This window comes from Falco biarmicus, chromosome 2 (assembly GCF_023638135.1).
Source record: "Falco biarmicus isolate bFalBia1 chromosome 2, bFalBia1.pri, whole genome shotgun sequence".
NCBI classification, from domain to species: Eukaryota; Metazoa; Chordata; class Aves; order Falconiformes; family Falconidae; genus Falco; species Falco biarmicus.
Window position 1 is genome coordinate 96,986,677 of NC_079289.1, and position 26,804 is coordinate 97,013,480.

Sequence of the window (26,804 nt, forward strand, 5' to 3'; positions counted from 1 at the left end):
AAAATTCAGCCGGCATTACCACGCTGCGCCCCAGGTACGGTTGAAAATGGCTAGTGATGGCCAGGGTCATGCCATAACCCACCCCTGCGTACCAAAATATGAGCACCACTCGGTCCGAATACAATCACCGGTGTCTACACAGAAATGGCACCATTTCAGACATTTTGGTGACAGTCCTGTTGGCAAAGGCCTCTTGCTTCTGACAGCCTGGATGTGCCCTAACGTGTGGGATTGCCTCTCCAGCCTGGCCTTTCTTCACCAGCACTGTGCACGTACGTTTGTGTAAGAGTTTGGGACTGTCTTACCACAGATCTGAAGCCTGAGTGCATGAGATGACAGAAAACTTTCTTTTGCCCTTTACTTCAGAGACATTTAGAACTAAACATAACAAAATATTCAAGATGTTGCAATCAACAATTTTGTAATCATGAATCATTACAGCAATGGACTTCAAGGCACAGCAAGAGGCATCCTTTCAGCACCAAATTATCACAGTTTAGGCAAGGACAAAGAGTGACTATGCCATGTTTCCCTAAATCCCCAGTCACATTAGTTTGGGTTATGGCCAGTCAGTTCATTTAAGCATAATGTAAGAATCTGAACAGAGTTGCAGGTCCATCTTTAGGAAGAATTTTTTGTTTCTTTTTAAGTAAAATTTTGGGTTCAGTGCATTGGAAAGACACATTATTGTGGCAAATCATTAATGTCCTTTGTCTGTTTTTCAGATAGTCATAACGCTGCATGCTGGGAATTGTATCTAGTTGTTCTTCCCCTTTATGATTCACTATTTCCTGCACTACTTTCTTGTTGCAAACCTACATGTGTTACTGATAGTAATTAGCTAGATTTTGTATCATTTCTTTGTATTCATTTCAAGTCTTTCTTTCCATTTTCTGTATGGTGAAACTGTAAACGTCTTTCATTTTATACTGAATTTAGACCTAATAAAAACATGGAGCAATAGGGCTATTGTTATAAAAATAATGATAAGAGATCCTCCTGTAGATATTAACAAAGTGGGAGAAATTAACATAAAATTCTCATGAAAAGAATTATTTTACTGTATTAAACATCTATTTTGCAGCACCTACAATAGCAATAGCACTTCAGAGTACAAGCCCAAAGAGTTTACTATTTCATTTCAGATGCATTGCAATTTAGGACTTGCTTCCAAGAGGAAAAGGCTTTTGAGGGATGGAGTTAGGTGACATGTTACTCACTGACCAGGGGCTCAGGTTGCACACTGGAGTTCAGGAGTCTGTCAGCTTGCTGCAGACGAGCTCTGCTGGAAAAAATAAATTTTAGGTTACCAATCTTTGCATTGCTCTGCCACAGCAGTAGTAATGTAGCACACCTGGATAATATTTTGTGAAATGAAGAATAACGGAGAAGCAGAAATGAAAGGTGAATTTTTCTGAGGTGGGGACAGTATTGATCTCAAACAGAAAATTTTCCAGCTCTTTAGGGAAGGTGTGGGATGCTGACAGAGCAAGCACTGGCCTACCAAGCACCCCTGCTCTTTTGGTGTTTGGTAATTATTAAAGCTTGACAGTTAGTTTAATAATCTCCAGTGTCTACATCCTCAGTCCGTGTTGCCACAGTCTTCAGAGAGTGACTAGGTGATACAGGGAGTCGTTATGAGTGCATGGCTAAGCCATGAAAATAAGAGATTAAAGGGAAACCTAACACTGTTTGCTCAGTCGCAATTTCTGCTGATGAAAAACAGGAGTTTTTGCCTCTGTGAGGCCATCAGGATTTGGCCTAGTAATTTACAGAAGGAATCAAGTGAATGAGATCAGAATCCACTCCCAGTTACATAGCAGTAAATTCAGAGTGACTTTATTCACTGGCAGCATTGGAGCTACTCTGGATTTACATCAACTTCAGTGGGAGCTTATAATAGTCTACTGAGGATTTAAACTTCATGCCTGAATGTGCAAGAGTGAGAACTGGCTGAGTTATGCAGAGCTTGGCACAGACAATTGTGTCCAAAGATAACACTGAAGAGGAGTTTGTTGCCACTGTTCTTATTGTGCTTCTTGCACTATTACATTTTGCTTCTGTTCCAAATGTATCTGTAAGAATTAAAGACTTGCAACTACAAATGGACTATAAATTATGTATCGTTCCTAAGCTTATTCTCAGGATAATATCCAAGGGCCCATAGTTATTAATTCTGCATATCCCACAGATGGGTTACATGACCCACTAGGCTCTTCAAATGTCAGTTTGTTCATTCCTAGAAGCTATTATAGCAAAGATGTACAGGATAATCAGACATTATCAGAACACTTTGTCTTGCTGTGTTAAATACTTCTTTAATAATCAGTGGGCACACTATCTCTGCTTCCCACGCTTGAAGACAAACCCTCCATAAGTTTTTGAAAATCAAGCTCTCCAAAGAAGAGAGGCAATGAGCAACCTATCTGGAATCACCTGCATTCTTCAGCTAAATGCCAGCTGAGGATGTGAGGAATTCAAAATCAAGTCCATTATGGCTGGATGTTCACATGCATGTGTGTCATACAAGATGTGAGCCAAGAAAAGATCGTCTAGCGGGGTAGCAAGGTGAAATAAGATAGCTCTATCTCTATAACATGTCTGATTTCCATACATCTATTTTTTCCTCCTGATAGCTCTAATATGTAGAGGCAGCTGTAAACCGTCAAAGTAGGAATCTGAACAGAAGAGACTTTTTTTTACACAACGCTATTTGTGCCTTAGAAATTATTATCTTGTGTTGAAAACAGGGTTTACATGATTTTTTTGTTAGCTGATGACCATCAGAATATTGCTGCAATCACACACCAAATTTACACATGCATTTAGGCAAGTATTTTCGATAGGCAAGGCACCTAGTAAGATAATACAGTCAAAAGAAGTTAGGCACAGCACCCATTTAGATTTCTTTCTGAATTTCACTAAACGCATATGTACCTTACACAACACTGTAAATACTTTCCCTGCCCTGTTTTAACCATTAAGAGAAAGCGTGTTTTCCCTAAGGAACTTAAAGTCTGTCTTAATGGACATTCCTGGAGAGATAGAAAATGGTGAGATTTCTTCCTACAAAGTCACTAAAATTAAGGATGGGCTCTTGGGGGCAGGGGGGAAACTCAAAGAAGCATCTTCTTTTCTTGTTCCAGTGTGGCTCAGCAGTTGACTTGGTTTCCCGTAGCAGTTCTGCTTCAATTTCCAGCTTTTATGGTATAGTTAAAGTTTGCTTTTATTTTTAAAGAACATTTTCTTTGAGAAAAATTACTCTTGGCTCAAGTTCCAGTCCTTTGCATTCTGAAGCAGCAATTAAGCAATGAAATTAAAGCCCGTAAATAGCAAATGTTTCCATTACAAATTCACTAGCAGCTCCACCTCTTTAAAAAGTAGTGTGATAAAAATGCCTCAGAAATTCTTTGAAATCAGACCTCTGACAAGTATCTAATCTTCATCTCTAAGATAGTGGGAAGAACAGAGGTTATGTAAAATCCATGTATTCCTTCCAAACCACAGAGCACTCTGGTTTCCCAGCTACCTAAATTACCTTTGCAAAGTTTTATTTAGTATTACTGTGCTTAAGGCAGTACTGATATTCAGGTGCTTCAGTGCTATCAACTTTGGTTTTGATCCCTCGAAGAAGATACATGGTAATTTTTCTTGTTCCATCCCATCTACTTTGTGGTCTTCAGCACCTCTTTCATTATACTCCAGTTGTCAACAGATTCTAGCTGCAGTTTCTCTTCTTTCGGTTCTGCTTTTTTAAAACAGCAGCATTTTTGGCTTTGGCATCAACATGAGGATAATTACCATGTGGTCTCCATTTGCTTGTAGGTTGAAGACCCCCACCCTAGATCAAAAACAATTTCAGTTGACTGAAACAGCATTTCCCAGCAAATGGAAATGATGCATATCTGGCAACTTTTCAGCTTAAAATGAGTCATCAAAACACACTGAGTGTAAGCGTCTTCACCCTTCCTTCCCCCGGCTCTTAATCCAATAATGGCTAAGCTCTGAATAAAGCTTCATCTTCAGCATGTACACAAAATACACAGGGGTGCAAAGATAAGCACTTGATTGCGAGGCAGCCATATAATGAAAAAGCACATAATTTGAATCAGATTGGTCTGAAATTAAAATTGCAACATACTATTTGCCAGAGATTCAAACTGTGGAGAGTAAATTCATCTTTCTCTATTTTTTTTCATCTTTCCCTTCCTCCCTCCCTCCCTTCTCTCAGTGTAGTTCCGCACTGTTGCTTATTTATTTGGCTTCTGATATTTAAAAGAGAAGATTTAAGAAATCCACTGCACTCGCGTTTCAAATGAAAAGCAAAACTTAAAAAAGAGAATGTTTCTCTAAAAATCTCAATGCTGAAATATAATCAGCTCTAGGAACAGAAGTCAGAGGTGGTTCTGTAACTGCAAAGTGACATTTGGGGCAGTACATGCAACCATTATGTTGAAAAGGGACTGGGGAGGGAGGAAGGGGCGGGGAGAGTGCAAAAAGTTTTAAGGCTCAAAAGAGAAATCAGAAATGTGCATGTGCCACTTAAAAAGCCGAAATTTACAAAAAAAATGAATTCTTGGCATGGGTGCCTTTGTCTCTGGGCAGGCACATGACTACTACTGTGTTAGACTCCCATTGAGCTTCATTAGTGAAAGCCAGCAGGGCAGTGCTACCCCTGTAGATGACTCTCAATTCCTTCCTAAGGAGGGACCGGGTGAGTGCCAGCTAATGGTAAAGAAGGTGACCATTAGAGCCATATTCAACAAACCAGCCACAGCCATGGATGATGTTTCTAGCTTCCAGCTCTGGCTGAGTTCATTATCAAGCTTGTGATGAACCGGTTCTGTAACTCTTCAGATTCCCGAAAGCTCTGATAGTAGTAACTCAGGCAGAGAGGTATGCAGAACCTGCAGTGGTTGTGGTCTGCTGCTGGTGAGGGAGGAGAACCAACAGTCCTGGCTGTTCCTTAGCTCTGTCAGCCATGCTGACACCTTTGGTCTGTTTGCCATGCCTGCTGAATTTAGTCTTTTTGTAAAGAGGTCTCTGGTGCTCTTATTCTGCTTTGCATCAGCAGTCCAATTGCCTTATTCAATGAGTACATGAACCTGCAGCACTGTCTGAAAAGAAGCCTCAGTCTTGGAGTCTTTGGCATGTGATGATTTATTTTTTTTTAACATATATTTGTTTTTTCACACTTGGTCAAAATACAACTTACTAAAACTCAATAATGACTGGGGAAAGCAGAAAAAAAGGCATTGCTGTATAACTTGGTCTTTCCTTTAAAGCACTTTGGCAAGCGCAGGGAAACTATTAGGTGAGAGAGGTAAGAGCCCAGTATGCCCCCCCCACACACACACACACCACGCACATACGTCAGTATTATCCTGCATCCACAACAACAGTACGCACCCAAAGACTTGTGGTGGTGGACAAAGAGTATGAGAAAGCTGAGGCCACTGTTTCCCCATCTCTGATTTACATCCTCTTTTGCAGACCAAGGTGCTCTTTCTTGGTGCTGGCTCTGAGGGGAAGAGAAGCCATGAAGCTGCGTTAGTGTGGTGCCAACCCCCAGCTGATGCACTTGCTCTCTGCCTCTCAGCTAGACCTTCAGATGGTGTCGTTGGCCTGCTGCCACCCAAGTCAATAGAGCAGTGCCAGCGAGCAGAGCATGGGATTTGGCATTGCATTTTTAATGCATATAATTGGTTTAGGCTATGAGGTAAGAGCTGATGATCATAGGAATTGAGAAGCTGAGCACCTTAAAAGATACAGGAGTGTAGAAAGTGTATCTGTACAATTTTTACAAAAGAGAAGATTGTTTATTTTTTAATCCCCTCTTGTCATCACTCTTTTCCAATCTGTAAACTTCTTTCCCTTTAGCTTGCAAATCTGAGTTTACAGGCACTTTGTTTTTTTCATTTAAATCTCTGTGCTTTGTTTTGAAATTATGTATATATATAAAATTCATCTCTCCTTGCACGGCATAATTTTGCCTCAGAGTACACTGGCATTTCATGTTTTCTGTTGTTATGGCTCACACTCAATGTCAGAGATATAAAAGCTGCTACTGTTAATTCACATTTGAGGAAGGAACAAAAGGAGCTTTCTGCAGCCCGTGCACCTGGAATGTGAAGTGAGAATGGTGACTTCTGCAGCCTGCTTTTGCCAGGTGGCAGGTCCCTCCCTGAGAAAAAAACACTGGGAAAATATTAAAGGTTTGCCTAAATTATATTTTAAGGCATTAATCTTGTTTTATGTTGATTGCATGTTTCATTTTTAGATTTAAAAGCCATACTGTTTTGAATTGCTTAGCTATCTGTCTACACAAAGGAACAGAATTAGCTCCTGTAGGATTCTGCAGCAATGCTAAGCTACATTAATTGTAAAGTTTCTGTAGAATTTGTGTTATCATGGTGTAAAATGTAGACTTTACTTTCAACAGACAGAAAAGGGAAACCTCCCTTAACGGGTTTAGATGAAACAAAAAGATATTAAAAATGCATTTGTGTTTCTGCCAAAGCTGAATACAACAGTTACTTGTTTCCTCTAACAATGCTTAACATTCATCTTTTTTCAAGGACTTTATAATATTATGTAGCTATCACTTAGACGGTACTCAGGGCAGATTAGGTAAAAGGAGTATGCAGAGACCAGTTGCCCTCACTCAGGTCCCAAGAAGTAGTGTGATAGTAAAATCCAAGGTGACAGTATTTTCAAATGTGTTCAAGTTTGTTCAAGTTTTATGTTCTCTTACAGAGGTGTTGTACACTTGAGCTGATGGTTTTGTGCTACAGTATTGGAAATAGCACCTAGCTCCTCTTTCTGTGGAACTGGTACTGAAAAGAGCTCGCATGCCAAAAAAAAAGGCCAGAAAAACTTGCTGTGTGGTTTTAGAAAGCATGGCTGAGATCTGGCAGATACAAAGATCTAAGGACAGGCCTGGAAGCTCTGGCAAAAAACCCTTTTACTTTAGTTCTGAGGTAACTGATGACTAAAGAAAAATTAGAAAAGAAAGTGTTTGGATAAACTTTAGGATAAAGTTTGGACAACTTTAGGATTGGTTACCCAACAGCTTTTTTGAACCAAACTCAAAGAAACTTCTTCCGAATTCCCAGGATTAACATTTCATGTTAAGCTTAAAAAGTTGTGCCAGTGACTTTTATGCCTCCATGATCTAACTGTTGTTTTTCAATATTCTGAACTCCCTTTCAGGCAAAAGACTCTCCAAGTAATTCAAGTGGAAGTAAAATTTGCCTGAAACTGAATACGTCTCATCAGTATTTTGAGCTTTATTTCCTCCAAATCATCAGATAAATATCAACTTTCTCTGTTTACTTTCTGTACGAATAGCTGGTGTTGCTTAGATCTTCTAGCAGGGCTTGATTCTGATTGCTTTGAAAGATGGATTAAGGCTTTCCTCATTGTCTTCTACCTGACAGAAACACAGATGTGTTATTTTAGCAGCCTTTTTTGCCCTTCTGGACACACAGAGCCCACCTGCTCTTCTGGGACTCTCCTGTTTTTCAGAGGCTCTAATTTGCACCTGGGCTGAAATAGTCCCTGGGGTTACTCAGGTGGCCTGGAGCAGATCAAGTACCATGTGCTCTGGCTGTACCTATTCATGAGCATCTTCATCTCAACAGGCTAGTGAATAGATAACTATCCTTGTGTAAATACAGTGTCCTCATTAGGATGGGAAATCTTTTGTTATTTGGCATTGCATTTTTAATGCATATAATTGGTTTAGACTATGAGATCAGAGCTGATGATCATCTGAATTGAGAAGCTGAGCACCTTAAAAGATGTCTGCCTTCTAATCCTTTTATATAGCAGGGACAATGCAGAGTGTGAAGTTCCATATGCAACTGCTTAATATATTTTAAAACAGTCTGAGCAGCATACAGTTTGTACCATGCAGATTTACAAAATACCCTTTACAAGCAAGTTCATTTCTGTCTCTTTGAAAGTGTCAGTCTTCACATTTAGCAGCTGCTGAGTTTTGTATCTTCGGTATGGTTTGGTCAAGTCTGATCAGATATGATGTTCAGATCCTCTCCGGATTCATATGTTTTATTTCTCCTATTTTCTTTGTCCCACTACATGCATTTATAGTACATATAAAAATCTCTCCAGTGAGCTCATTACCTGACATTTTTTTAAAACCTTCACCCATACGCTTCCCTTTTGACCATACACTGCCTGTTTCACCACTTAAAATTACTTCCTGCTTATCTCCTAATTTTAGCAACTTCTTCTTTCCTGCCTTTTGTTCACTTCTGTATGACATACCTCATACACCACAGCCACCATGGTCCATCCCAGCACCACCCTTTGGTTGCCACTACGTTGGTTTCAAATTTGTCTCTTTGTCCATTCAGATTTCACCACAATTTGTTCAATATGTTTTCATGTAATTCCCGTTACCTGTCTTCTCATTATCACCATTTTGATTTTCTATGCTGTGGATACTGTTGTTCATCCCTTACTTCTGCCCTACTTCCTCTTTTACATGCATTTGCTTCGTCAACATTTGTATTTCATGCACGGTCCCTGGAAAGATTTTGCCTCAAGCAAATAGCTTGAGCCATGATCACAAGAAGCCTAAATGTGCTCATGGTCTTGCTGTTATTTTTACTTCACCACCCCTTCAGTGCAAATCCTATTGGTTATGCACTGTCTGTATGTATTTTGGGTACTCTCTCTGGAAAGTGTCTGCAGAGTGCCCAGCATACCTTCAGGCACTGTGTAATTTACAGATCAGTATAAATGAGAACAAGCTAAAAAGTAATACCATGTTGCCTTCTATTCCTAGTCAGTGATTACATCACCTTGCTTTCCTTGTCACTAGTAGCCCATTTATTTTTGCTAATCTTTCCTCTCGACTATGCATAGCAGAGGCTGTCCCACTGTGAGGCTACTTTTCTAACTAATACTGGTCACACAACATCTCAGGGACAAGCGTTTCATCCTCTCTGTTCTGCTCTTGCAATTTAGAATGCTGCTTTCCAAGCCCTACACAAATTCAGTGTACACACGCATGTTTTATATATGAATATATGTAAATGTATCTAAAGACAGATGTGTGCACTCACACACGCACACACAAAAGAAGGATGGAAGGTACAAAATAAAAAGGTTGGAAGCCAGACCTGACAGACCCCTGACACAGAGACACAGCCACCTATACTTTTTCACTCCACAGCACGTGAGGCATCTATCCAGCACAGCAAAGCACCTACTGAGTAAAAGGAGGGAGCCATAACACAAAAAGACAGGTGAGACAACCTTTGTCAGCTACTTTTCACCACTTTCTTATCTAGTTGTTGTCCAAAAGTCAGGCAACAAAAGCAGATTACAAACCAATAAACATAATTTACCCCTGTTAATGCAGTTCTTCCCCTACTAAAAGTCTGTGCAGCTTTAGCATGGAAATCTATTTCTTCGACTGCCAGATATCAAATCACATGTTTTCATGCAAGTGACCACATTTACAACCATCACAGAATTCAATCATGAAAAGAAAATGAGTTATTCTGGCCTTGAAAAAAAGAATGGAACCTGTTTGTAGAGAAAATGGGTTTAATTTTTGGATCTTTGTTTTATAGCCAACAGAAACCAGTGTCTTTAATTTTAGGTCTAGTCAGAATAGTGGAAACCAGCACCAGACTCGACTGTAGCTTTATTACATTTAGTTGGAAAATACTGGTATTTGTATTAACAGTTTTCTTAGCAAATCATGCATTTTAATTTTAAAATGTTTTACTCTTTGGACTAGAAATGTATTAAGTAGGACTACAGAAAAGCTCCATCCACCAAACAGCAGTTGGCAGGCTAAAATAGGCTGACACAAAGGTAAAGTAAGACAGAAAGCAATAATTGCTTGACCTGTAGGTTAAAGAATAAAGAATAAGAGATCAGCTCCAGTTATATGCTGTAAAGCTTCAAAAGCTTCCAATTGAATCTTAAGATTCATAGGTTATTTTAAAAAATCAAATTTAGTTTATAAGACTTATTAGCTTGGAAAGTGAGTGGTAATAAATAAAGACTTGTGGTAGACCAGAGGTGAACTGGGACTGACTATATTTCCCTTAACATATATCAGTCAGAGGTTGTATTAAGCAGAGCTTTTGTCACCTCTGTGATTATTAAGATACAGAGAAAACTTTCAAGGGAAGCAGAGGAAGCTGTCAGCTTCAAGAGTTTAAAGCTAGAATGCATGTTCATCTGGCTATTCATGGGTTTTCTCGGCTCATCTGCTGAAAGGTCACCCCTAAGTCCTGCTGAAGAACTGAGGGCAGGTTAATAGGCTGAAGGCTTCCCACATCCCCCTCCTCAGCCCTTTTACACGCTGCTCAAAAATTCAGTTGATTTGCATAGTACTTCTTTAACTGAAAAATATTTTAACCCCGAAGGTAAGCATATTCAGACCAAAGTAGACATGCTTTCATTTTACGACTGAACATAAATTTACCTCATTTACAATACTGGTGATAGATGTGAAATTTTAGTTGAGATCTATCCCTTGAATAACATGGACAACTTGTGGACAACTCCTCTGCTTTGGCAGCCTGAGAAGGTTCACAACTAAAATATAATTTGTGCAATAAATTCCCCTTAAAAACAAAAGAGTTCAAACAGTTGAGGAGGAAGAGGGAACAAAGGAACATCAATATTGAACATTTTTTAAATAAAGACCTTTTCCCCTTCTTTGACCCTCCTTCCCAACACCCTTTTAATGGATGTTCCCCTCACAGATGCCAGGGTATAAACCTCTTCCTGTGTGTGACTTTCTGGGCACCCTCCATGGGCTGACACTGCAGGCTCAGGGTTCCCAGGTGGCCAGAACACCCAGCTGATGTCACAGACTCGTGGCACCGGTGGCCCTGGTGGGCTGGCAGGCAGGTGAGTGGCCAGCAGGTGCCCTCTGTACCGGTGCCACCCCCCAGCCCCAGCCCCCATTTCAAACAGGCTGTGTCTCAGCCCCACTCGTGAGCATCCTGACGCATCCCATCTCTCAGCACGGTGAAGAAGCACACCAAAGACCGTGTCCCATGTCAGTCTGTGCTACAGTTCTGCTATTAGCGACGTGGTGGTAGAGCAATTTCCACAGCAGGCACTTTTGAGGGGAAAGGTGCTAATTTAAAGGTACAATATTCTTAACTCCAAAATCTGGACACACTTAACAATCCCTGCACGTCAACCCACAGAACTAGAATGAAGATTGGTAGCAACTTAAGTGAAAGAATGGCCACCTAAATTATACTCCTGGCATCTCTCTAGCGACACATTTCAAAGCACTATTCACATATGACAGTGGACTGCTCAGCAACAACTCTGTCAGCCAGGGCGTGCGATCACACTGGCTGATCTTAAACTGGGAAAGACCGATCTGGATCCAGACTGCAGTTTCTCTAGACCTTGCCAAAGTTCCAGACATGGCGCATCTTCTGCTCTTCCGCGTGATGTACTCTGCACGGTTCCAGCCCCTAAGAAGTGTCTGCAGGCTGTACTCGTGAAGGTGGTGTGCAAGACATTGATACACCATTTTCCTACAAGCAGATTCCTGTAAACACAGAGTAGTTCTGTAGCAGTTGCTGTAGTGGTAGGAGGCTCTCTAGAGAATGGCTACGGTGATGCTCAGTTAGGAAGCATAATCCATTTTTCCTAGAAAGCCTTCAGGTTAGGAAAAACAGGTTACTGAGCTCATGCATCTGGAGCTCATTTACAGCTCAGCTGCAAGGTGTATAAAGGAAGAACACAAGAGGAGTGACTTTTATGGTAGGAGAAGGAAATGGAAATATAGGTGCTAAAGTAGGTGGCTAAGCTTTCATCTGGGTAAAAGGAGAGCTTTGTAGTGTTCTTGTTTGAATGCTGGAGAAAGGGAAAAGCGCAGGTTGCTGTTTTTTTTCAGATTTTATTCCAGTAAACAGAAGAAAGAAGCTGTATCAAAACAAGAAAACACTCAGGCTAACATTAAACTGCATAGAAGAAAGAAAATACTATTTTCTATTTCTGAATAAGAACTCACCCAGTGCCATTATACATTTTTTCAGATCAAAGATAAATGCTTTGTCTGGCGTCGTGCAATATATTAAGAGTTTGGCTCTGTTGGTTGTATACTTAGGATGGAAAGATTGAGACAGTTTTCGAACACATCGTAGCTGAGTGAAGTAAAGTTGAATTTGCTTTCGCTTGAATGAAATATTCAAGTGAGACTTCTGAAGGGCTGCACCGAAACTTTACAATAAGAATGAAAGATAAAACTAATGTACCTCCTCTGTTTCTTCTAAATATGTAATCTACAGGTTTGCACTTCTAGTGTAATCTCTGTTTCCATCCACATGTTTCTACACCTCTTTTCCATCGAGTGTATGGGAATTTGTCTCACTTCTATGCTTTTATGTGCATAGACAAAAGCCGTTTGCTCTTGTTCTGTGTGCTGACGAGGACTTTGGTCACTGCATTCTCCTGAGGGCACGGATTTATATATGAAGTGCATATTCACAAACAATTTGAGATGGAAATATCAGTCTCAGATAAGCCAGTTTAAATAAATGCTGTTTATTGATGTGGTCTTATTACAGACCTGAATCATCCCTTAGAAGAATGTTAGGGTTGTGCTTATCCTTGGCAGCCAGAGACATGACCAGGTTCTGTAGCTTTAGAAATCCAAGATGCTTCTTTCTCTCCTCCTTAGTCCCTGGGCCCCCACTTTCTTTTCTGCCTCCTACTACCCACACCTCCCTTCATTTTTCTCTTTTTTCCCCATTTTGACCTGGTTTGTGCATCCAGCTACCTATCCTTCTGTTAAATCACCACTTCTGTTAAATCTGCTTATTTCTGTTCCTAGTGCCTCCTCAGAGGTTTTTTTTTTCTTCTTGCCACTTCTTGCCCTTTCTTTTTCTTTGTTCTTAACTGTTTCCCACCCTCCGCATTTCATCAAGTTACCTCTATGGAGTTAGTTATCGGAAGCTCGGAGGTATGATAAGCACAAGAGACAACTCTTAGCCTTAGTTTCAACATCAAGGATCACAGTAGCGGTAGTAGCTGTTGACAGCTAAAAATCCATGAGTTGCTGGGAAGGTACTTATGCTACGCGCCTCTGTAATATGCATATTCAACAGAGAAGGTTTGTGAGTATTCACATAGCCAAGGTGGATCAGCATTTTTGTCGGAATGATCAGAGATATCCCAGGCCCACCTCCATGACCCCTTCGTAGTTCACATGTCCACGGCACAGAAGTGCAACCCATTTCAATGAAAGTGAGATAAGAACATATCTAACATGGAAAAAATAAAGAGATTGCTTCATATTTCATTCTTGGGAAAGAAAAAGTTACGTTAGGTGAAACTTCCCAAGAAAATTCAACCGAAATAAAGGTCAACTAATGCTTTCAGCCAAAATTTTAACAAGTGAAAATAAAATCTTAATGCATGAAATGACGCATTATTTCTATGCATGCTCTGCAATAAAAGGGACGCTGGTGCTGCACAGTGCAGTGCTATATAGGTAGTCGAGATAGCTCAGACTACGTTTTGGTGGCAGAAGCAGATCATTCACAGAAGCATGTGCCTCTGCCTGGACTTACACTCCTTGCTTCCTGACGCCATGAGTCCTGAAGAACAAAACGCTTTTGCTCAACTACAAATTGTTTCTGTGTGAACATTGTGCAGTGTAGAAAAAGGACACTGTGGGTGAGATTTGTTTGACCAAATGCAGATATTTATGACTGAGCTGATGCACGGGTTTCCTTTATGGTTAGCAAGAAATATTGTCATTTCTAGAGTGTGACTCACCTCATCCTGCTGTAGATATCAACATCACAGTCTAGAACTGCCTCTGTTTCTTCATTAGCTTTAAAGGAAGTTTATGGTGACTAGCTCACACGTAGACACCTGAAGTGAAAAGAGATAGACCCCACCTTCCATCCACAATATAGCAGTTTAAACTAGAAGATTACTTTTCCTCTCTTCAAACTTGCAGAAATCATGAAACGGTGCTGAGGCACCCTTGTGCAATAGAAGTTGGCTACAATCTCTGAGCATTCAAATATCATGGATACGCTTCATAATAGCCCTCAAAACGCCAAAGGATGAAAAAATTTACATCCTGAAATCAGAGCACAACTGCAATGCCAATGTCACCTCTTCTTGGGGTGAAAACAACAACGCTTCTTGACAGAGAGAAAACCCAAACTAACCTTCACATTGTTGTCATAGATGGCCTGACTCCAGAGGGACCAACCTTCAAGACCAGTTCACACACAGCAGCGGCAGAATTTTAGCCTTTGGTTCTGCACAGCTTTCAAACTCTGAGCTGTGACCTCTGAGGAAACGCAGTGGCAGGAGCTTGCCACGATACCTCCTGGCATGTATGCTGCTTTGGCTTACTGCATTTTGTATATGAAGGTACTGCGTAAAACCAAACTGCATTCTTACTTTGTGGTTTGGGTTTTTTTTGTTCCTTAGTGCAAGAGCATTCTTACTGACTCTAGGAAAAAGGTTCTCAAGTGCATTGTAGGCAGAAGCAGGGAATTTGCTCTCCCCATGGATCAAAGGGAGTCAGCACTAACAATACAGCACGGAGAAAGGAAAGAAAAGGAAAGAGAAAAATAAATGTTTAACACTCAGCACTAGAGGAGAGTGAAAGCAGAACACACTTTGAAGAGTTTCCTTGCTGCAGCATGGGCCGGCACAGGAGAGGCTCCACAGCCAGACTCAACATGTTTTGAAGTTTCTCTGTTTGTTTAATCATCAGGTCAGGCTTTGGCACTGTGCTGTGATTGACACAATATAAAAGAATAAAAGTCCCAAACAAGGCAAGGGGGAAGAAACCTTAGGAAAGCGTGAGACTTAGTAAATCAAACCGTCTACAAAGTAGAGCAACCTAGGTGCTTTAAGGACTGGTGCAAAGTTGTGCCTTAGACCAGAAGAGCAGCATCCAGAGGTAGTTCTCCTTCTAATAACCAAATCTCATGGCCCAGCTGGGAGCTAAGAAATGATGTCCTTAAAATAAATCCTAATTGCAGGGCCTGTGCAATGTGAGAAAACATTATTTTCCATAAGAAATAGAGAATAGGGCTGGAATGCTAAAAATTGCACAGTGTAAACTATTGTTCTGAAAACTTGTTATTACAATAATAATTTAATTAATATGGTTGTATCACTGCAAACGCCTCTCTCAATTGTGACTCTCCCAGGAGGATGTGAAAAACTGCAAAAAATCAAAACCTTCTCCATTTCTTGGTAACAGACTCCCTTTATTACTGTTTTGGACTTCACGTATTCTGACAACTTCTGAACAAGTTCTAAGGAAAACCTGCACTGAATAAAGCGTGCTCCCCTACAAAAGCATAGATGTGTATTGTAATTGGAGCCCCAGCCCACAGTGTAAGGTACAACAATCCACCCGCTGTGAGCACAAGGAATGAGGTTCCCAGAAGGGCACCGTCTCCCGTCCCAGTGCTCGCTCTAAGGTGGATTCCCAGGTGCTCTCTCTTGTTTAGAAGTAGAGGGTGTGAAAGGAGATAGGGATGGGCAGACCAGATCAGATGGAAACTTCACTGTGTCCAGTGACAGCAGCCTACAGCAGGTGCCTAGGGAAGAATCTATGAATGGCCAAAATATGCTAATATTTTATGGGGTTTATATACTTACATATATAAATATATATATATGTGTATATAAAATAAAATATGCAGACTGGCCCAAAGCTGTGTCATCTGAACCTGCTGTAGACTGCAGAGCAGGGCAGCTTAGGGAAGTTTAAAGCACAGAAGTCAAAATTTTACTCATTAAGTAGCAGGCTGAATCATGATATATGAATAACATCCCATATCCTAAATCGGAAATCAAATATCCAATACTAGCATTATCAAGGAGAAGAGCAAACTTCCCATTGTCTTCAGGGTAAATGGAATTTTATTCCAAGCCCTAAGCAAATAATAATACTTTTTAAAGTAAGCCTGCCTCATTTACAGCATTTAATATATCTTGTTTCGTCAATGCAAAGCATTCCAGCTTCAGCTAAAGGCCATTCCTTGTTAATAATTATTTTCTACTAGTTCATTACTCACTAAATTTAGTTAGTGCATTTGCAAACTATATATTAAAAAAAGCATCACAGCAGATAAAATACAAAGGGATAGAATCTGTTAATATGTAACTACTGTTTTGCAAGGAAACACTTTGAAGCAAGTACCATCAGGGTTTTTCACTGCATGCAGAATGTTAATTTAAAAACTACAAGGAAAAGTGAGAGTCAGTTCTGTTTGGTTTTGTTTTCTTAAACGGGAGCAACTTAAGTTTCTATTGTACCCAGTATATTTCAAAGATTTGTAAAATAGGTCTAACTTTTTATTTAAATCAGTTATATGTGATTTTTACTCTAACCATGTATTTCTGACCTTGTCACACCAGAAATATTTTTTAAAAATCAAAATATCATTACAGAATCCAGAAGCTATAATAAAACTGCTAAGCTCTGAAGTTGCTACTGACATAGATTTACTATGAATTTACACCAGTGTGGCATTGGGATTTGGCCCAATGTGTACAGTGGGGAGCGTTAGGCTATAACGTGAGCACTCAAAGAATCGATACGTTGTAAAAACACAGATTCCAATTTCCAGACTGAAAAGTTCGGAACAAATTATAACCATATTAGGACACTAAAAACCTTATTAACGTGGTTCCAGGCAGTAGCTGGTTCTTTTCTCATCCAACTCACAGAATGACCCTCACCTTTTTATAGCTCAATTGCAACTCAGCTGGGGATTTGCACACAATGAGGCTGTTTTCACCAACAGGCTTTCTACATCTCTGTTGTGTCAGCCTTGAGGTGATGACTAGTGGTGAGGAAATTATTATCTTAAGGTGGGTAGGTTTGACGGATTTCCTTTCAGCAAAACATATGGCTACGCAGCTTTTGCTTTGGAGGAGGTACGCCAGGTAACAAGGGGAATTCCAGGGAACGGTGATGAAGAAACATCTCCAGACACCTGGCTTGCCTGTTTGCACTGCCCCAACTGATTGCTGCAGCAGCCTTGCAGGGGCATTCTTGCTCTTCAGGAGGACAAAGTGAAGCAGAATTATTTATTGCTTTGATGGTCCTTGGTGAAGAATGGCTGTGTAACAGCTGAGCACGTCTCTCCTGGTCCCAAAAGACATCAAACTGAACCCTTTGAGCTCTTGGTGACTCAGATAACAGGCATATTCCCAGCTAGAACAATTTTATGAAACCATGTGCTTTGAAGGACAGAGCAGTCCCTGTTTCCATGGGGTCTCACGTGTACTGCTGTGACCAAAACATACTCCTTGAACTAATTTGTCAACGCTACCACCAACAGAGAAAATGTGTGGCGATGGCAAGAACTGGAATAATTTCTATAAACTAAAGAAAGCAATTTGATGTCGAGGTTACAACATTTAACATCATAAAATACACTTTATACTGTACAAATTATATAAACCACCTTTTTGAAGTTATAGAGACAATCAATGTTGCACGCCAGCCACAAGTTTCCATCCACTATTAAAAAGGCTAGTAACTAATTTCAAATCCTAAATCTTCTAGTTTTTACCTGGTGACTGCATGTAACCAAACTATAGAAACAATCCATTTTGATATTGTCCCTTCACACGATAGCTGCTTATGCCCATTTGTCTTCAAATTTACACACTTTTTTCTCTTTGACAGGAGGCAATGGAGAGTATATTCCCGAGTGTTTTTTGGCTTCTGCTAAAGTTTATAGTATAGTCACTCCATGATAGCATGATCATGAAAGATATATGTCTTATACATCTGCTTGAAAGGCTGAATGAACATGATCTACCAGGAAGCTGATCCTCAGCCGTAATTCTACTGAAATAAATGTATTGCACTTGAAATTTATGCTAGCAGAGGACTTGTATTCTGCCTTGCCTTCCCATTTCTGCCTAACATGATCATATGCAAACTTTCTTTAACTTGTTTTTATGGCAGGAATGAACAAGACAGAGAGGAATGGTGTTTGTATGGCTGGGGTTTGTAATTTAGGCTCTAAAAAAGATCACAGAGTCCAGAGAAATACATACAATACAGTCAGGGATGTATCAAAGAGAGGAGACTGTCAGAAGAGATAAGACAGAGAGAGAGAAGGAGTTATTTAGTCATATCATCTACTGCAGCTGGATTACTATAAAGCTGGCAAAAGAAAGTGGTAAAAAAAAAAATCTATATATAATAGAATATGAATTTACGGTTCCTTACCTCACAGCTTAAAGTACAGCCCCACAGCTACTGCTTCAGGGGATTGAAGAAAGAGAAATAGCTGTGGTACCTATGAAACACTGACTGCCTTTTTGGAGCAGCCAGCTGGAATTGGCTAAAACGCAGAATGTCACATCAAATCTCATACAGATGAGAGGTTTGCTTGCTTTCCAGCAGAGATAACAATCATGATGAGCCAGCAGAACTTAGTCTGCAATAATATGAAAGACTCAGTGTATGAACATTTGCTAACTCTGAATAACAGGATGAGCCAACCTGTAAGTGCACCACACCTTTGTAGGGCCATGAATTTATTCATTCACGTGTTTTTACTTTATAAAACAATGCCAAGAGCATAGCCTCCTTATTCTCATCTTTTGTGCACCCAATTCCTAGTCTGTGTCCTAACAACCATAGTTTCCAGAAATTATGGTGTGCTGGCACTACGACAGGTTTTTTTTCTCTACAGCCTTGGAGAGCCTGAAAATTCCACCCCCTTCTCCCCCCCCCCTTTTTTTTTTTTTTTCTGAATCAGCTCACTGGAGTGCAAGCAAAATCCTCTGCAGATGGGGGATAAGTTTGAGAAACAGCAGTACAATACGTAATATTTTATAAAGAAAATTATGGATGATTCCAAGAAAGAAATTAGGAAGCAGAAATAATCTCAGGCATAAGTGGAACAACATTGTGATGTAATGGAAAATGGACTGTATAATGGCCAGCAGTTTGATAATGAAGGAAAGCTGTGAAGCTCATTTGCGACAATGTAAAAAAATAAATAGACAGAGTGTGTTGATAATGAGCCTTGAATATTCTTTCATTTCTTTTTTCCCCTATTTTGTCACCTTTGGTCTGCTTGGCATTCACTCAAATTAGAAGACTGACAGTCATTTCTCTTTAATAATCACTCTTGGAAACTCAAGAAGCACTCCCTTTTCAGCTCTGTCAACAGGGAATCATTAACACTGAAAAAAAATATATATCCTTAATTGTTTTTATTGAAATAAACACTCTGAGTACCCCCTGCCGTTTAATGAACATGCACTGGGTTAACTACATGGGCTGCTACTACTGCCATCTTTGATTACTTGCTAGTGGCAGATGAAAGCTTAAAACACACGTATTTTTTTGACAGTAAATATGATTTCACTTTTTTTGGCTTCCACATCAACCCACCCTTTTCAAAATAGGGCAGACTAGCAAAGGCTGTCAAAATAAGGCTAGCAAGTAAGTGGAGTAGCAGCTCTCTACAGAGTTTGATTATTCTTCTGTGAAAGAGTCTGTAAACAAAACCTTTATAGGCTTTTGTCTACTAAACAGTGCTTAGAAATTCTTCCAGCCCAGCATTTTTAATATGTGGGAACATGACTGCAATAAGATTCAAGAGCACTCAACATTTTTTAAAAGAACACAATTTATTTTTGTAATTTAATGTGGTCTCAGAAGCCAAAATGCAGGCAAAGGACCACGTTTTTAAAAGAAAATAAATGCTCTGTGTGCACGGATCCTCTGAAAGACGTCTTTCCTTTGCCTTGACTATGCATACCACGATAATAAAGCAAAAATTATTTCAGAGTATCAAAAAGTTTTAATATCAAATTTGAGTTTGGAAGTGAAATTTACTTGAAAACACATATTCAGGTCTATTTTTTGCTTCCATGCTTTGTTCTCTGATAATAAGCCAGCTAGTCTGAGTCCTAATGTCCCTTGAACTAACAATCAGTTCTTTGAGATGACTGGAACCTTTGTCTCTTCCCTTCCTGGAAAAATATTTCATCTAGGGTTGGGGAACGCTTCTCTTCACCAGATCAATCCACCAGTTCCTGAACATGGCCAAGAACTGGGTGCAAATATGTGCATGTCACAATGCAGAAACTGATGGGATATTTCCATTGGAATTTCCCTCCCATATAACTAAACCTTGTCTATAAAAGGAAGTTAAACCTTCCCTGAATCACCCTTGACATCGCAGCCATACCCAAACCCAAACCCTTAAGCTCTTCTAGCCTCCACGGAGGGTATCCACACCAGCGCTGTCATGTGGAAACAGTCTCTGGTTTGTGTAAAATCCTGAACTAAGCTAGGGAAATGTTTGGGATGGCAGTGGTGGATCCAGACCCGAAACAAACCGAAGACCACTCTGCCCATGTATAAGAGCAGAAGATTTTAGCTCCAGTACCTGGGAACTTTCCCTGGCACGGTTAAAATTATTAGCATGGATTTAGCCATATATGTCAAGGCGATTCAGACAGCAGCTGAGCCTGGAGTTTTTAACTGCTAGCTTTGCCTAAATATCAGCCTTAGATGTCTAAAAGGGAAACCAGTGTCTTAACAGCACTTCCCACATGTAGCTCCAAATGGCTGAGTAGTAGATATCAGTTCCACAAGTTTTTTGGACCAGTTTGTGCTTGAGGTTGTAAAAGTTATTGCCAGCGTGATTTTGGTTTGCCTCCTACTATCTGAGATCTGCTGATCACTTTACTACTAACATTAATAGCTATCTTTCAGTCATCTTTTTAATACATTTTTTTCCTTATTTATTAGACAGAGAAGTGCTAGATACGCAATTACAGAAAACAAGGCATAATGAAATCTTTAAAAAGTACTTACATTTGGATTCTTAGAAGGGACAAGATTTTATAATCTGGTTAGCTCTTCTTACCTTCAGGGACTTGCTGAAAATCAGGGATTACTGCATCCTCCTAGTGTTTGTCATCACTCCTTCTACACACCACTAGCGTTACACTCACCTAGTTGGGAAAGTTTTAAGTGTCTCTCACAAAAATGTAAATAGCAGCCAGACAATTTTTCCAGACTACAAATGCTGGTGACAATAAGCCCCCTCCCCGCCTCAGCCATTTTTTTCCAACCTTCTCAATGCTGCCAGACTGCTGCTGGCTTTGTATAAAAGTAATTCTAAAGAAGGACATTGGTATGATCAAAGAAACTTGCATAACGCAGGATGGACTAGAGCAATACATGTGTGTTGCTTATGGCTATGGCAACACCTAAGCTTTAGCTGCCTCACCGCCTACTCCATATGACTCCAAGTACTGTGACCGGGCAGCGGGTGACCCTACGGTTCACACCCACGTACACATGCACACACATACAAACCCATCCATTCCCCATCACTGTAAAAGAGTGACTTCTAGGATGAAATACAACAAACAATGCACGTATACACTAAGGAAATACTTGGAAAGTAAAGATTAGTATCATAGATATCTTCTGGGGTAAATGAGTAATAAGTAAAGTATACAGTTTTTGAAATATTCATTTGTAATTGCCGTAATATTACTTTGAAAACAACCTACGTATTTCCCTTTTAAATATGCAGGGATAAAACCTCTTGGATTTTATTGTGAGGAGCAGGATTTTCCCTTGAGATTTTTCCACACAAATGTTGATGCAGCATGATTTTGTGTGATCTGAAGAAAAGCTCACACTGTTGACTTCTGGTGTGTATGTGACTCTTAGAGATGCTTGGAAATAGCTTTTTGATGTAAAGTGGAATTTTACATTTTGTGGATTTTTTATATTTGATCTTTCATTAGAAAATAGACCCAAATTTTCCTGTGCTTTCCCCAGATTTTGCAGTTTTAGCTTGTTCTCAGAGCAGGGTAAGAAAATGAAGACTGTACTTTATTCATATAGTTAAACACTGAAATAAGCCTTAAAGATCTTGTACTTTAAAATAACAATTAGAGATGTTTTACGAAGTCTTTTGAAAAGGATTCCTCACTCTCTTATTCTGTATCTGCTTTGTGTTATTTAGACATAACGCAATCAAGAGTTTAGAAAGAGAGATGTTTTACATTTCCAGTTTCCAGCTTCAAGGCTTAGTACATAGAAACACTTACCAACTGTGAGATCATACAACCTTTGTCTTAATTGGGTAAACAGGGTGTTTGGAGTATCACACAGCAGGAACAGGCTAATTAAATACTGTTCAGGTTTCTCACTGGGGAGTTTATGCAACCACTGAACTATAAGCCGTAGTGTTGCAGCTCAGAAACCGTGTAATTAAGGCAGGTATTTTGGGGAACAACTGCCCTTCCTTTCCTAAAGAAATGTTGCAATCAACCTGTGGTGTTTTGTTGAGATGCATTAAAGACAATCTAACTGATCTGAGCCGTTTGAAGAAAACTTCTGCGAGTACAGATGTTTTTGAGGAAGCAAGTGAAGGTCTTCAAGCGACACCTCTTGAATAAGCAGCTTTAAAATTGTCATTTGGGGCTAAATTGCCATCAGTGAGTGAATTTCATCAGTTCCGTTGTATTTCTCTATGCCTGTGCTAGAAACTCCTAATCCCACACTTAGGCTGGAGAATCCAGGAATTTTCACAATGGTATTGCCATGCAGGGTCAGGCATGTCTGTGTTAGGTGTTCATGCAGCATGACAGAGACAACGGCAGGAAGCAACTCCCCTCCTGCAAGAATGGAAACAGGAGACAAGAGGGCCACCGGAGGTAAGACTGGGACATGAGCACTTCTTGTGGCGCATGGTTCTTCACTGCCTCACATATGTCCCTCTGCAGGTTTTTCCTGGCCTTTATTACTTCAGGTAAGATAACTAAACATAGAGGAGAAGGCCCAAGAATACCAGTCTGCAGGCCTTGACAAGAAACCCTCCTATGTTGAGACACTTAGGCAGCAACTGAACCATGGAACTCACGAAAACCTCCCAACTGCTCAGGCATGTGAGTATCCTCCAGCTGCATCCCGTGTGCATACTGGAAGAGACTGGCACGCTCACCATCCTATTCTGCTTCCCAGTTCTTCCCTTCTGTGTTTAAAATCATTAGTGCATGCTCCAACAGGTTCCCCAGATGGCATGATCTGTGACTGCAGATAAACAGTAGAAAGTACCTGTGGTGCAATTTAGGTGTATCTTTACAGACTGACCTGGCCCTTGGGGCCAACCCACAGCTGCCACTAGAACTGGGATCCCATGGGCCTAAACTGGGATGCAGGCCTTCCTGACCTTTAGGTGGACAATATCTTGATAGCAAATCTGAATCAAAGTATATAATGACAAAGACATAATCGCACCAGTGTGAAGATGTCTCTCCCACTCCTGTGCTGAATGTTACACATGTATAATAGAAACAAATATAACTTATCAGCTAGAGTAACTCCCAAAGAGCTAGATATAAGATCTGAAAGAAACATCTGGATTTACAGGTCTTTCCTTTGCCTTTGCATATGGTTCTCTCCAGGGCTCTGTGATAGCTTCATCTTAGATCAGGCAGGAGGGAAAAAAGCAGGACAAGAGGCCATGCATTTCACATTTAAGTAGTCAAAGCTTGATATGGCACTCAAGGTTTAGTCATAGAGGTCAAGCTCATAGCACTTGAACTCCTCGCAGTATTCACTGGAATCATCCTCACATCACAAATATGATAAATTTATATTTGACTATACTGCAATTTGCTATTGTCTTCATTTCAGAGAAGAGAGATAGGATGCATATCTAAATATCTAGAATAGCTTTTCAGTTTCACATTCAGATGCCTCCCAAAAGCATATTGCCATGAGACCTGAATGCACATCTCCCTTCCCCCAGTCAGATATCCAATTGGAAAAAATCCCAAGTGCTTGGCTGGGGAGACAGCGATGCAGTACTCTAACAGATCCAGTGGTCTGCACGCTTCACAGGACAGGACTTTGAGTCATATCATATGGCATGTACCTGCTCTAGAGTTTAGATGCATTCTAGAGATGCTTCAACTCATTTCTCAAAGGGGCTTAATCATGATGAATCTCAGATGACTCTTAGAATATAAATAAAAAGCCAAAATTTCACGGTAATTATGAATAGCTAGGGCCCTGGGAGTGGGAGTCACCCTGACAACATGTTAGGTGCAGGGATACTAAAGCTGTCCAACAGGACATTCTGAAGTCCTGCCTCTCTCCAAGTTTAGGCACCTTTGTATAGGTCTGAGTTAGGAGCCAGTGTAGCATTAGCATTCACAGCCCGTGTTTTGGTGTCTGAATGTCCCTTCGGGAAGGAATTTCTATTCTGTTCTTCTATTTTAACACATGCCCTGAAAGAAATGAAATGTAGGTGCCTAACGAGTTCTGAAAGCTGAGCTTAAATTCTTTACAGGTCTCACGGGCAGTGAGTGGCAGAGGAAGTCCTTGAATCTGTCTTCTGTGAATGCAGGGAATCTTCTTAACTAACCTGTAGACACTTTTACCTTTCCTCACTGAGGATGACAACCTAATGGGATGGTCATGGGAACAGAGAACTGTTATTCTGTAGTGTGGGACTGCCTACCTTGCCCTCAGTTCCTTAGCATTGCCATCTGTTTCTGGAGGTTCCTAAGCAGAAAGGGGGAAAAAAGCAACAGAATAATTTGCCTATAGCAACTTCAGAACTGTCAATGATCGATTTTATGGCTGCAAGAGAGTATCTGGAAAAGAGAAGACATCTCTTGCAGTGATTGCTGACCAGACCAAAAGCAATGATAGTATTAAACTCATGTAACAGAAATTAAAGTTTTTTAACAAAGGTAGATCTTCACCTGCACTTGAAGTGACCAGCAAATGTCAAGTAAATGTTTACCTGTAAATGAAAACATTAAAACATACTTTTGTGCTTATGCATTTTCAATAACCACTAAAGGTTCAGATCATTAGCGATTTGCCTTTTGGCCTGGCTGAGACATTGCTGTTTCCTCACATACAAAACTGGTTAAGAAATAGTATCAGGTACAGACTATGGATGACTGATGCAGAGCCCAGATGACTGATAGAGCAGTGTGGATGCTGTTTATTTTTTAAAAAAAATTTATTCACACACAGATATATAACTTCATCAATTAAACTCCAAGATTATGGACATATTAAACTTTTCTGTTTACTGAATACATAGTAATTTTTATTATGGTTACTGTTGTTGATCGAATTTTTGTTGTTCTTAGTAATGTCTCAGTTCTTATTCAAAGCAAACCTCAAGGCTAGTCTAAATAGGAGACCACAAGGCAAATTATTATCTCAGTCCACTGCAAGTCTGCTTCATTTGCCTCTGGTAGACAGACTTCACATTAATTTTGAGATAACTACCTGAGGGAATTTGAGCCAAAACTAGAAATTAAACTCTTTTCTGTGAGATCTACAAGAAATACCCTGTAACCCCCAATACAGATTCACCTGGAAAAGTTGCTTGCCTGGCAATCTCTTGTACATTTAGATTATCATACAAAACTGCTCTTCTGCAAGCCTAAGTCTAGCTAATACATAGTCTGGTAGTTGAGGGAAGATCTTCCTCTGTTTATTTTACTTTTAGAACACATCTGTCTGCCCTTGAATTAGTTTGCTCTTTGAACCACAATGTCTCTTTTATCTGGAGAATACATGAAATGTCCTTCAGTTTTAGCAGTGTATCCTGAATCCAGCAGAGATTTCTTAATACACAGAACAGATGAGAATTTTCTTCTACTCATTTATTATACCTGGAGCATACCTCAACAATCCCTTGACATTTCCTGTTTTGCTGACTCAAAGTTCTAACAGAGTAGCAAAAGCAATACAAGTAATTTGAGCTGTTCTGGGACTCCAGAGCCTTAAAGCAAGAAGTTCCTTCACTCTGGAGAAAATGTGAACTTTGAATTTGTTGTCCACCACTGCTGGAAACAGAGTTATAGCATGAAAAATAATTGCCTGTAGGGATGTCAGGTATGTGTTCAACAATGGGAGATCACAATGTGATTAGTGTGATATTAATGGAAAATCTGTATTTTTTTTTCATTTTCCCAAGATTTACAGAAACATTTTTGTAAGTTACTACATTTTTAAATGCCATTCTGAGAGTGTGCCTACACTTCCCAATGTGTTTTCCAGTTGAATTTTGAATATATTTCAAAATTTTGTTTTAACAGAGATGAAAAAAATCCAGTAACAATAAATACAGATGAACTCTGAAAAATGCGCTGAGCTCATATAAGTAGAATCCATCGCTATGAATGTTAGAAAGGGTGAGGAACAGGATTAGAGGGGGTAGGGAGCTCTGACTGCTGGTGAAAAAAGCAGTATTCAAAGAGACCAAAAGACGATTTTGCAATAAAAAATAAATACGCAAGCAGCTGCTATCAACACTGACAGAAATTAAATGCTAGCCTACGTGGGGTTTTCAAAGGCCATTGGCACTGGCTTGATTTAGTTTCTGCTGCAGTGGATGGGACTTGTACTGGCGAGGTTAGCTGAAGCCACACATCTGAAACCACCACCCTGAAATCACCCCTACCTCTCCTGCTCCTTGATCCTGGAAAACAGCCGTATCATCTTTCCAGTCAAAACTTCAGGACAGAAAATGTTCCTTTGCTGTGTGACCTTGCAGCAGCAACCACGCTGATACCAGAGTGGGTTGCTTTTTTAGAACTCGCCTCACGGGTCATTCCCTCTCTGCCCCTCCAGCAGACACATCTAACTCGGTTTCAGCTGCAACCTTCGAGCAGAGCCCGTAACGCTGAGACTCTGCACCGGAAGAGAGTTGTTCATCTTTGACAGCACAAAATGTGTGCAGCTGAGCTGAAACTCTGAACTGAGT

General features: G+C 40.1%; 1 long non-coding RNA gene across 3 annotated transcripts; it reads right to left on the reverse strand.

Annotated features, from left to right (window-relative positions):
* Positions 1-26,804, reverse strand: LOC130145239 (uncharacterized). 3 transcript variants are annotated; one of them, XR_008820421.1, is made up of 3 exons: positions 26,502-26,804; positions 5,410-5,521; positions 1-1,282 (listed from the first exon to the last, which is right to left on the reverse strand). It is a non-coding gene; the product is annotated as an uncharacterized LOC130145239 (long non-coding RNA). The 3 variants fall into 3 exon arrangements; XR_008820420.1 differs by having other exon boundaries at positions 1-1,285; XR_008820422.1 differs by lacking the exon at positions 26,502-26,804 and adding an exon at positions 18,251-18,356 and having other exon boundaries at positions 1-1,285.